Genomic DNA, 11,787 nt, shown 5'->3' on the forward strand with positions numbered 1-11,787 from the left:
ATCACACACTCGTCCAGAACAGCTGGTGCTCTCATGCACGCTTCAATGTTGCTTGCCTCGAAGCACGCTTAGAAGTCATTTAGCTCATCTGTTAGGCTTGTGTCATTGGTCAGCTCACCGTTGGGCTTCCCTTTGTAGCCCGTAATTGTTTACAAGCCCTGCCACAGCCGATTAGCATTGGAGCCGGTGTAATAGGATTTCATCTTAGTCCGGTACTGATGCTTTGCCTGTTTGATGCTTCGTCGGAGGGCATAGCGGGATTTCTTATAAGCATCCGGGGTAGAGCCCTACTCCTTGAAAGCAGCTGCTCTAGCCTTTAGCTCAGTGAGAATGTTGCCTGTAATCCAAGGCTTCTGGTTGGGGTACATACGATCACTGTGGGGACAATGTTTTTGATGTACTTATTCCAGTCTGTGCTGGCAAAACAGTCATGTAGCTTAGCATCTGTGTCATCTGACTACTTCCGTATTTAGCAAGTCACTGATACTTCCTGCTTTAGTTTTTGCTTGTAAGCAGGAATCATGAGGATAGAATTATGGTTAGATCTGCCAAATGGCCGGTGAGGGAGAGCTTGGTGCATGTCTTTGTGTTTGGAGTAAAGGTGGTCTAGTGTTGTTATTCCTGTGGTTGCACATGTGACATGCTGGTAGAAAATCGGTAAAAATGGATTTATGTTTACCTGCATTAGTCAGTGGTGGAAAATGCACTCAATTGTCATTCTTGAGTAAAAGTAAAGATACCTTAATAGAAAATGACTCAAGTAAAAGTGAAAGTCACCCAGTAAAATACTACTTGAGTAAAAGTCTAAAAGTATTTTCTGGTAAATATACTTAAGAATCCAAAGTAAATTGAATTGCTAAAAAAAGTAAAAGTATGAGTATAAATTATTTCAAATTCTTTATATTAAACAAACCAGATGGCCACATGTTCTAGTTTAAATGAATTAATTTATAGCCAGGGGCACACTCCAACTCTTAGACATCATCTACAAATGAAGCATGTGTTTAGTGAGTCCACCAGATCAGAGGCAGTAGGGATGACCAGGGATGTTCTGTAGCGATATGCGCTGTGGGTCGGGAAGAACGTTCAGGGAGTCAATGTTTTAATAAAATAAACATAATCCAAAACAAGAAACAATAACAGCACACAGAAAAGAAACAGAAACAATGACGCCTAGGGAAGGAACCAAAGGGAGTGACATGTATAGGGAAGTGACGGAGTCCAGGTGAGTCTGACGACACGCAGGTGCCCATAACGATGGTGACAGGTGTGCATCATAACGAGAGCCTGGTGACCTAGAGACTGGAGAGGGAGCACACGTGACAGGGAGCACACTCTTGATAAGTGTCTGAATTAGACCATTTTCCTGTCCTGCTAAACATTCAAAATGTAACGAGTACTTTTGGGTGTAAGGGAAAATGTATGGAGTAAAACGTACATTGTTTTCTTCAGGAGTGTAGTGAAGTAAAAGTATTTTGTACTTAAGTACTTTATACCAAGTATTAAAGTCCCCGGTTACTAGCAGCAACTCTGGAAGAGCATTTTCTTGTTTACTTATAGCCTTATACAGCTCGTTGAGTGCCAGACGTGGTTTGTGGTTGTAAATAGACAGCTACGGAAAATATAGATCAAAGCTCTGTGGTCTACAGCTTTTCATGAGATACTCTACCTCAGATGAGCAAAACCTATAGATTGACTTAATATTAGATTTCGCACACCATCTGTGATTGACAAATAGACACAGCCCACAACCCCATGTCTTACCATAGGTAGGAGTTCTGACTTGCCGATGCACGGAAAAAACTCCGGCCAACTGTATATTATCCATGTCATCGTTCAACCAAGACTCTGTGAAAGATAAGATATTAGAGTTTTTAATGTCCCGTTGGTAGGATAGTCTCGAACAGAGCTCATACAGTTTATACTCCAATTATTGCATGTTGGCCAATAGGACAGATGGTATTGGCGACGAATTCTTACAAGGCACCTGCGTCCCCTGTATCGGCATCTCTTCTTCACGCGAATGACAAGGATTTGGTCCTGGTTCAGTACCAGCAGTAAATCCTTTGTGTCTGACTCGTTAAAGAAAAAACCTTTGTCCAGTTTGAGGTGATCGATAGCTGTTCTCATATCCAGAAACTCTTTTCGGTCATATGAGATGGTGGCCGAAACATTATGGACAACATAAGTTACAAACAATTCGAAAACCCCCCACAAAATAGCACAATTGGTTAGGAGCCCTTAAAACGGCAGGAATCTCCTCTGGCACCATTCCTGAGTTTTCTTATATCTCCTAGATATAGGAGAGACACTTCAAAACCTCATTACTTATAATGTATTATTTTACTGTATTTTTTTGTCATTCATGAATGTGTTAATCAATGTGTTTCTTTGGGCTATAGTAGTAAAGCAGTAGCAAAGGCCAAATTCAATACTTAATCTAATATATTTTTTAAATGTATTTTGTGGAATCCTTAAGGGGTCTTACAATTCAAAATCAAATTGCTAAATGATCCATGGTGTGACCTTCTTAAAACAATTCCATATGTCAGCTGAGTTACAGTTCATATAGGGAAATCAGTCAATTGAAATAAATAAATTAGGCCATAATCTATGGATTTCACATGAGTGGGAATACAGATATGCATCGGTTGGTCACAGATAAGTTTAAAAAAAAGGTAAGGGCGTGGTTCAGAAAACCAGTCAGTATCAGTATCTGGTGTGACCACCATTAACCTCATGCAGTGCGAGAGGTGATCAGGCTGTTGATTGTGGCCTGTGGAATGTTGTCCCACTCCCCTTAAATGGCTCTACGAAGTTGCTGGATAGCTCTCCCGAATGGCACAGTGGTCTAAGGCAATGCTTTGCAGTGCTAGAGGCTTCACTACAGACCAGGGAGGTGCAGCGATGGGAGAAGACTGAAACTACTAATCAGATTTCACGAAATTGGGGTAAAAAGTTAAAGTATATATATATTTGTTTTAATGAAGTTGCTGGAACGAACTGTTGTACATGTCAATCCAGAGCATCCCAAACATGCTCAATGTGTGACATGTCTGGTGAGTATGCAACTAGGATATGTTCTTCTTCCTGTAAATGTGTATAGGTTCTTGTGACATGAGGCCATACATTTTTATGCTGAAACATGAGGTTATGGCGGCGGATGAATGGCACGACAATGGGCCTCAGGACCTCTTCACGGTTTCTCTGTGCATTTAAATTGCTTGCAAATAAAATACAATTGTGTTTATTGTCCGTAGCTTATGCCTGCCCATACCATAACCTCCCCGCCACCATGCGGCACACTGTTCAAAATGTTGACATCAGCAAACCACTCGCATACAGTAGACACTTTCTGCTATCTGCCTGGTACAGTTGAAACCAGTGGCAGAGTTCTAGGCAGAGTTGTAAAGAAAAAGCCATGTCTCAGACTGGCCAATAAAAATAAAAGATTAAGATGGGCAAAAGAACACAGACTCTGGACAGTGGCCTCTTCACTGTTGATGTTGAGACTGGTGTTTTACAGGTACTATTTAATGATGCTGCTAGTTGAGGACTTGTGAGGTGTCAGTTTCTCAAACTAGACACTCTAATGTACTTGTCCTCTTGCTCAGTTGTGCACCGGGGCTTCCTACTCTTCATTCTATTCTGGTTAGAGACAGTTTGCACTGTTCTGTGAAGGGAGTAGTGCACAGCGTTGTACGATATCTTTGGTTTCTTGGCAATTTCTTGCATGGAATAGCCTTCAATTCTCAGAACAAGAATACACTGACGAGTTTCAGAAGAAAGTTATTTGTTTCTGGCCATTTTGAGCCTGTAATCTAACCCACAAATGCTTATGCTCCAGATACTCAACTAGTCTAAAAAAGGCCCGTTTTATTGCTTCTTTAATCAGAACAACAGTTTTCTGTTGTGCTAACATAATTGCAAAAGGGTTTTCTAATGATCAGTTAGCCTTTTAAAATAATTAAACTTGGATTAGCTAACACAACGTGCCATTGGAACACAGAAGTGGTGGTTGCTGTAATGGGCCTCTGTACACCTATGTAGATATTCCATAAAAAAATCTGCAGTTTCCAGCTACTATAGTCATTACATTAACAATGTCTAGACTGTATTTCTGATCGATTTGGTTATTATTTTTCTGATCTATTTTGATGGACAAAAATGTTGCTTTTCTTTCAAAAACAAGGACATTTCTAAATGGCCCCAAACTTTTGAACGGTAGTGTATGTGTTTGTTCAGTGTACATCACAGAAGACTGAAATATAACAAGATTGTTTGTCATAAAAACAGATTTTCGGTAGGTGTTTTGAGATATTTATTTTATTAATGACGTTCAAAGAAATATTAATAACATTCCACAAGGTAATTTGACTGCAGGATATTACTACAAGTGTTTGTATGTTACTGGAAAAAGCATCAGTCAAAGCCTAACACAATGTTACATAATTAGCATATGTTGTGTTCCTCAGAGCTTTGACTGGTTTAAAGCTGGAGTGGTTCTCCCTTCGTAGATCTCTGTGGTACTTTAGGGTGGTGTTTGAGCAATGGCAGAGTGACTGTACATGCAGGAACAGATGGTTTCACAGGAGTTCTGCTCAAGGACTGGTCGTTCTTAACAATGCCTTCGTCCCAAATGGCACTCTATTCCCTTTGTAGTGCACTACTATTTGACGAGAGCCCAAAAGTAGTGATTAGGGTGCAGTTTGGGACGAATCCAATATCTGGCCACTCATGTGAGCCTGACGTATTTCATGGGCTAATTACCAGAGCGAAACGAGAGAGACAGATCTAAATTAAGCATTGGTTATGAAACAGAGGAAGTAGGAAGTTGAGGCTCGCTCCTTCAGTCAGTGGTGGTGTACGTACATGCTTTTGGTTTGTATTAAATCATGTTGAGTTAATGAGTTTGATGGCAGTGGATGTGGATGTGGGTGGATGGGAGGTTGGTTGCTCAACCTTGGGTCTGTTTGTGTTGCTGCATTTCTTCTCTTAATAGTTCCGAATAAATTGAAAAAAAAAATCTAAATTGAAAAAAAATAAATCATTTAATGGCTGCTTAGAATGGTTATAAAAACTCTGCAATTCATACATTTGAAGCTGTTTTGTGTCAAACCCCATAGCACGGGTTTTGAATGAGAATGACAGCATGTCTGGTGGCACTTTCAAAAAGTGAAACTATTCTCAATGCTACGCAGAGAAACTCGCACATACACAATACCTCGTAATGCTGCTGCAGTCAGTACTCTGAGGATGCTTTGTGTTACCGTAGCAGAGCACAGAGCCAAGGAAGTCTTTACCTGAAGCTGTTTAATCTTCATAACACAATGACTTTTTCCACATTTTATTACGTTACAGCCTCATTCTAAAATCGATTACATTTTTATTTTATTTTATTGAACCTTTATTTAACTAGGGAAGTCAGTTAATTAAGAACAAATTCGTGTTTACTGTGACGACCTACCAAAAGGCAAAAGGCCTACTGTGGGGACAGGGGGCTGAGATTCAAAATAAAAACAAAACACACATCATAACAAGAGAGACACCACAGCACTACACAAAGAGAGACCTAAAACGACAACAGAGCATGGCAGCAACACGTGAAAACACAGCTTGGTAGCAACACAACATGACCGCAACATTGTTAAAAGTGTGCCAAGCTTGTAGTGTCATACCCAAGAATCACTCCCAAAGGTGCTTCAACAAAGTACTGAGTCTGAAGGGTCTGAAGGGGCTGAATACTTATGAAAATGTGATATTTCAGTTTAAAAGTTTTTACTTTGTCATTAAAACTATTTAATCTTATTTAGAATAAGGCTCTAATGTAACAAAATGTGGAAAAAGTCAAGTGGTCAGAATACTTTCCAATGGCAATGTCTGGTCAACTGTCTGGTCAGCAGCAGAAGTGAATGAATATATATTTCCTTTTGATTGACTGAGAACCATTTGGTGATTCCATGCCAGCAAAACCAGAAAATATCTTTGATATCACAAATTTTTATGTGAGACTTTAACATTTGTATCACAATTTTTGGGGTTGAAAATCACGAGGCCCTCGTTAGACCTATACATGCCTCCTGTAAGACCCTATGATCCGTGAACCGTACATGACGCAGAAAACATCTTGGTGTCATTATACTCCTTATAGTGTGCACATTCGTCTGAAATATATATTTCATGTGAATTCATTCAACATTAAAACATATTATTATTAATATCTCAAAAGTACCCTTTTTGATTTTGCTTAACTACAGACATTGTTTGGAACAATATACCCTTGAAAACACATCACAATTCCAGAGTGTGCTCTCTGGTACTTTTGAAGAAATTATCAATTTTATTAATGAGAAACTTGCTAACATCAGACAACATTCATATACCGGCTATCTCTGAAACTCCTTTGATGACACTATAGTAGCAATACATGGTTAAAACATCTACAGAAGAAACAGGAATGCCAATGGGAGAGGTACTGTATATATACAGTATATATTCAAAGTCACACAATACATGACCAAAAGTATGCGGTAACTGCTTGTCGAACATCTCATTCCAAAATCGTAGGCATTAAAATGGAGTTGGTCCCCCCCCCTTTGCTGCTATACAACCTTTACTCTTCTGGGAAGGCTTTCCACTAGATGTTGGAATATGGCTGCTGGAACTTGCTTCCATTCCGTCACAAGAGCATTAGTGAGGTCAGGCACTGATGTTGGGCGATTCGTCCTGGCTCGCACTGATATTGCCTAGCTTGACCCATGCAAAACAGCCCAAGACCATTATGCCTCCTCCACCAAACTTTACAGTTGGCACCATGCATTGGTGCAGGTCACGTTTTCCTGGCTTCTGCCAAACCCAGATTTGTAGTCGGACTGCCAGATGATGAAGCGTGATCACTCCAGAGAACGTGTTTCCACTGCTCCAGAGTCCAATGGTGGTGAGCTTTATGCCACTTCAGCCAACACTTGGTATTGCGCATGGTGATCTTAGGCTTATGTGCAGTTGGTCGGCCAAGGAAACCCATTTCATGATGCTCCCGATGAACAGTTATTTTGCTACATTTGCATCCAGAGGCAGTTTGGAACTTGGCAATGAGTGTTGCAAAAGAGGACAGACTATTTTTAAGTGCTACGTGCTTCAGCACTCAACAGTCCCATTCTGTGAGCTTGTTCTGATTCTTATTTTAAAATGCACCTTTATTTAACCAGGTTGGCCAGTTGAGAAGAAGTTCTCATTTACAACTGTGACCTGGCCAAGATAAAGCAAAAATCAACAACACAGAGTTACACATAAACAAACGTCCAGGCTATAACACAATAGAAATGAAAAATCTAAAATCTATGTACAGTGTGTGCAAATGTAGAAGAGCAGGGAGGTAAGGCAATAAATAGGCCATAGAGGTCAAAATAATTACAATTTAGCATTAATCCTGGAGTGATAGATGTTCAGATGATGATGCACAAGTAAAGATACTGGGGTGCAAAAGAGCAAGAGGGTAAGTAATAATATGAGGATGAAGTAGTTGGGTGTGCTATTTCCAGATTGGCTGTGTACAGGTGCAGTGATCGGTAAACTGCTCTGACAGTTGATGCTTAAAGTTAGAGAGGGAGATGTAAGACTCCAGCTTCAGAGATATTTTGCAATTCGTTCCAGTCACTGGCACAATAACAGCACTTACAGTTAACCGGGGCATCTCTAGCCAGGCAGAAATTTGACGAACTGACTTGTTGGAAAGGTGGAATCCTATGTCGGTTCCATGTTGAAAGTCACTGAGCTCCTTAGTAAGGCTATTCTACTGCCAATGTACAGGACCAGTCAAAACATTGGACACACCTACTCTTTTAAGGGTTTCTTTTTTTTCTATATTTTTTTTTTACATTGCAGAATAATAGTGAAGAAATTAAAACTATGAAAAAACACGTACGGAATCATGTAGTAAACAAACAAATGTTAAACAATATATCTTGTATTTGAGATTTCTAATTAACCACCTTTTGCCTTGATGACAGCGATTCATTCAGGCCAAAGAGTTCAATCTTGGTTTCATCAGACCAGAGAATATTGCTTCTCTGTCACGCCTTGGTTTTAGTATTTTGTGTTTTCTTTAATTATTTGGTCAGGCCAGGGTGTGACATGGGTTTATGTTGTTGTATTTCGTATTGGGGTTTTTGTATTATTGGGATTGCGGCTGAGTAGGGGTGTTGTATGGGCTTGGCTGCCAGAGGCGGTTCTCAATCAGTCAGGTGATTCTTGTTGTCTCTGATTGGGAACTGTATTTAGGTAGTCTGGTTTCGCTTTGTATTTCGTGGGTGATTGTTCCTGTTTCTGTGTAGTGTTCACCAGATAGGCTGTAATAGGTTTCACGTTCCGTTTGTTGTTTTTGTATTTGTATAAGTTATGTTCATGTATCGCGATCCTTCATTAAAGATCATGAGTAACAACCACGCTGCATTTCGGTCCGACTCTCTTTCTACAAACGAAGAACGACGTTACATTCTCATGGTCTGAGAGTCCTTCAGGTTCCTTTCGGAAAACTCCAAGCGAGCTGTCATGTGCCTTTTACTGAGGAGTGGCTTCCGTCTGGCCACTCTACCATAAAGGTCTGATTGGTGGAGAACTGCAGAGATGGTTGTCCTTCTGGAAGTTTCTCCCATCTCCACAGAGGAACTTTGGAGCTCTGTCAGAGTGACCATCGGGTACTTGGTCACCTCGATAACCGACCAAGATCCTTCTCCCCGATTGCTCAGTTTGGAAGAGCTCTAGGAAGAGTCTGGGTGGTTCCAAGACTTCTTCCATTTAAGAATGATGGAGGCCACTGAGTCCTTGGGGACCTTCAATGCTGCAGACATGTTTTAGTACCCTTACCCAGATCTGTGCTTCGACACAATCCTGTCTCGGAGTTCTACGGACAAATCCTTCGACCTCATGACTTGACTTTTGTTCTGACGTGAACTGTGAACAGTGAACAGTGGGACATTATATATAAAGGTCTCTCCAATCATTTTAATTTACCACAGGTGGACTCCAATAAAGTTGTAGAAAAATCAAGAATGATCAATGGAAACAGGAAGCACCTGAACTCAATTTTGAGTCTCATAGCAAAGGCTTTGAATACTTATGTTAATTATTAATAAAGTATTTCTGGTTTTCATTTGTAACAAATGTGCAAACCCATTGTTTTTAACTGTTTGATGGTTGTAGATTGATGGGGGTCGAAAAGTATTCCATCTATTTTAGAATAAGGCTGTAATGTAACAAAATGTGGAAAAAAGTCAAGGGGTCTGAATACTTTTCGAATGCACTGACATTTATTTTAAATTCACACACATATTAACATTCAGAACTGAGTTACCATTTATAATTGCTCAAATGATACACTATTTGAAAGTTGCAATCCACTGACCATCAGCAAATGAGTTACTAACATTTATAGCTGATGAAAATATATCTTTGAAGACATTGGAACTCTTCTGTCCATTTATTAAGGTGTCACAAACAGTTCTAACAGCATATAGTGTCCTCATAAACATGCAATACATAGTAAGAACAAAATGTAACTTAATAGAAGGGTACATTGGGCAAACTGTTTTAATTGCAACGACTCAAATCTGTCTCATAGGTATAGCTAATTCAGATGAACAGGGGTTGTCAGACAGAAGAACTATTTATAATACAATATAGGATCTCATTGTCTCTTTCTGTGTCTTCATCTATTTATTTCTTGTTCAGCCTGGAGTCTTAAGATCTTAAGCCAAGTTATCGTTACTCACTGTGTATTTATTATTACTTTTATTATTACATGTTTTACTTTTATATAATTTCTCTATTTTTGTTCTCTGCATTTTTGGCAAGGGCCCTTTAGTAAGCATTTCCCTTTCAGTCTACACCTGTTGTTTACGAAGCATGTCACAAATAAAATGTGATTAGATTTATGGGAATCTGTGGCAGAGAAAAGATTCATTTATGTCAATCTTTCATAGAGTAAACACCCTAATATCATCATTATCATGATTTGTACAATTTAGGCTTAGCTAGTTATGTTATCCACTGCTAGCTAATAATAATAATATCTGCAAATGCAAATGCTTGACATTACTTGCTAACAGGGATAGCCACCACAGATGAAAGGGGTTAGCTAGTTATCACAATGTTTGCTAATAAACTAGCTAGTTAGCTACCTAGCTAGTAAGTTAGTCTTAAAATTGTAACCACTCATGTTAGTGTGCTGACAAAGGATGCAAGCTAGCTAACGTGCCAGCTACCTAGCTAGAGAATGTACCTGAGTTTGCTAAGGTTAGGCAAGAAGCTAGCTAGTTAGTGTGCTCAGCCCCCCTAAATTAAACACATTTTATGGAAACTCTGTCATATTAGCTAGCGAACTGGCAACAAATGTTTGCTAGCTATTGAAGTTAACTATCAATCTAGCCAGCAAATGCGATCTACTTAGCTAGTTATTTAGCTAGCTCTTGCAAAAGATTATCTTGTTCTAAATCGTCTAGCAGAATTGGTGTATTCTAAAAGATGTACTACTTCTTTGGTTAAATCCTTTGCATTAACTTCTAGCGCCACCCCAGAGATAACCCCCTTGATAGGCACCCTGCTTTAAAGATCCACAAATGACACATTCCAAACCTATATCTTTTTGAGTTGCAAATCACGCTCCTTCTGCTCCGGCAAACACACACACATTTTTTTTTGCCCACTTCTTGTTATTCTCACTGCTACCACCTCATCCAACACATCTATGATTTTCCTCAAGATGATATACAGATCTCAAAAGTAACTCCATCGGTCCAAAGCCCTCACTCGGACAAAGAAATAGCCATAACTAGGCTTGGGTTTACTAGATTCCACCACTCCTTTACTTATCTTGTTTCTTTTTTTTTAATATTCACATTTTTTTCCCACCTTCAAATTGAGTTGTTACAGATAGAAGGCTGATAAAATGGGTTTGCATTGTCAACTCTCCTGATGTTGCTTGCTGTTGGCTAGTGCACGTATAGCCTAGCCTACATGATGACATTATTATTATGGGCAAAATAGCAAGATTATTTTTATTTGTCAAACGGTAGCCAAGCATTGATTATCATGTCCAGAATAAGACCCTCAATATTTATTGTGAAGGAGCATCAAGCTCATCAACCTAGTTCTTTCACCACCTTGCGAAGTTCATAATAAATTATGTCATCTGTAACCTAATAAACTGCAAGCTTTCCCGATGAGTCGTTGTAGGAGGACCACACAACATGTCATCGCATGACTCCAAGTTCAATTTTGATATGATGTTATTATATCAATATTGTGCATAAAAGCGTCTCCAGACTTTTTTTTGCACAATTAATGTAGAAAGTTTCCGAAAACATGTTATATTTCCATCAGGCCTGTCCTGACATTTTTTATCCAACATGTACTTTACTCCCATAAAATGGTTGGATAGAAACTTACTGTAATCGATTCCTTCTCACTCTCATCTACACTTGATGATTCACCAGTTCTAAACAGAACCTCCGCTTCCGCCATCTTCCCTGCCTTTCCACACTTCTCCTAGCCACGTCTATCCTAATTCTTCACGACGCACTGTCACATAATGTCAGTGTCAACACAAAATTCTGGGCACGTTCCAGGTCGTCTTTATTTCAAGCGTGTTTCAAAGATGGGCATATCCCACAAAGTATGGGGGATTTCTCATAAACCAGCGAACCAGACCAATAATATGTCTTGAGCTCTTGGGATGAGGCTATAATTCCTCAAATAAATAAGTGTACCAATACATAATCAGGGTTTCAA

General features: G+C 39.4%; 1 long non-coding RNA gene across 1 annotated transcript; it reads right to left on the reverse strand.

Annotated features, from left to right (window-relative positions):
• Window positions 1-1,279: 1,279 nt before the first annotated feature.
• Window positions 1,280-11,577, reverse strand: LOC124018662. The gene is made up of 3 exons (XR_006835659.1): window positions 11,446-11,577; window positions 1,765-1,848; window positions 1,280-1,302 (listed from the first exon to the last, which is right to left on the reverse strand). It is a non-coding gene; the product is annotated as an uncharacterized LOC124018662 (long non-coding RNA).
• Between the last annotated feature and the right edge of the window lie 210 nt (window positions 11,578-11,787).

This window comes from Oncorhynchus gorbuscha, linkage group LG01 (assembly GCF_021184085.1).
Source record: "Oncorhynchus gorbuscha isolate QuinsamMale2020 ecotype Even-year linkage group LG01, OgorEven_v1.0, whole genome shotgun sequence".
NCBI classification, from domain to species: Eukaryota; Metazoa; Chordata; class Actinopteri; order Salmoniformes; family Salmonidae; genus Oncorhynchus; species Oncorhynchus gorbuscha.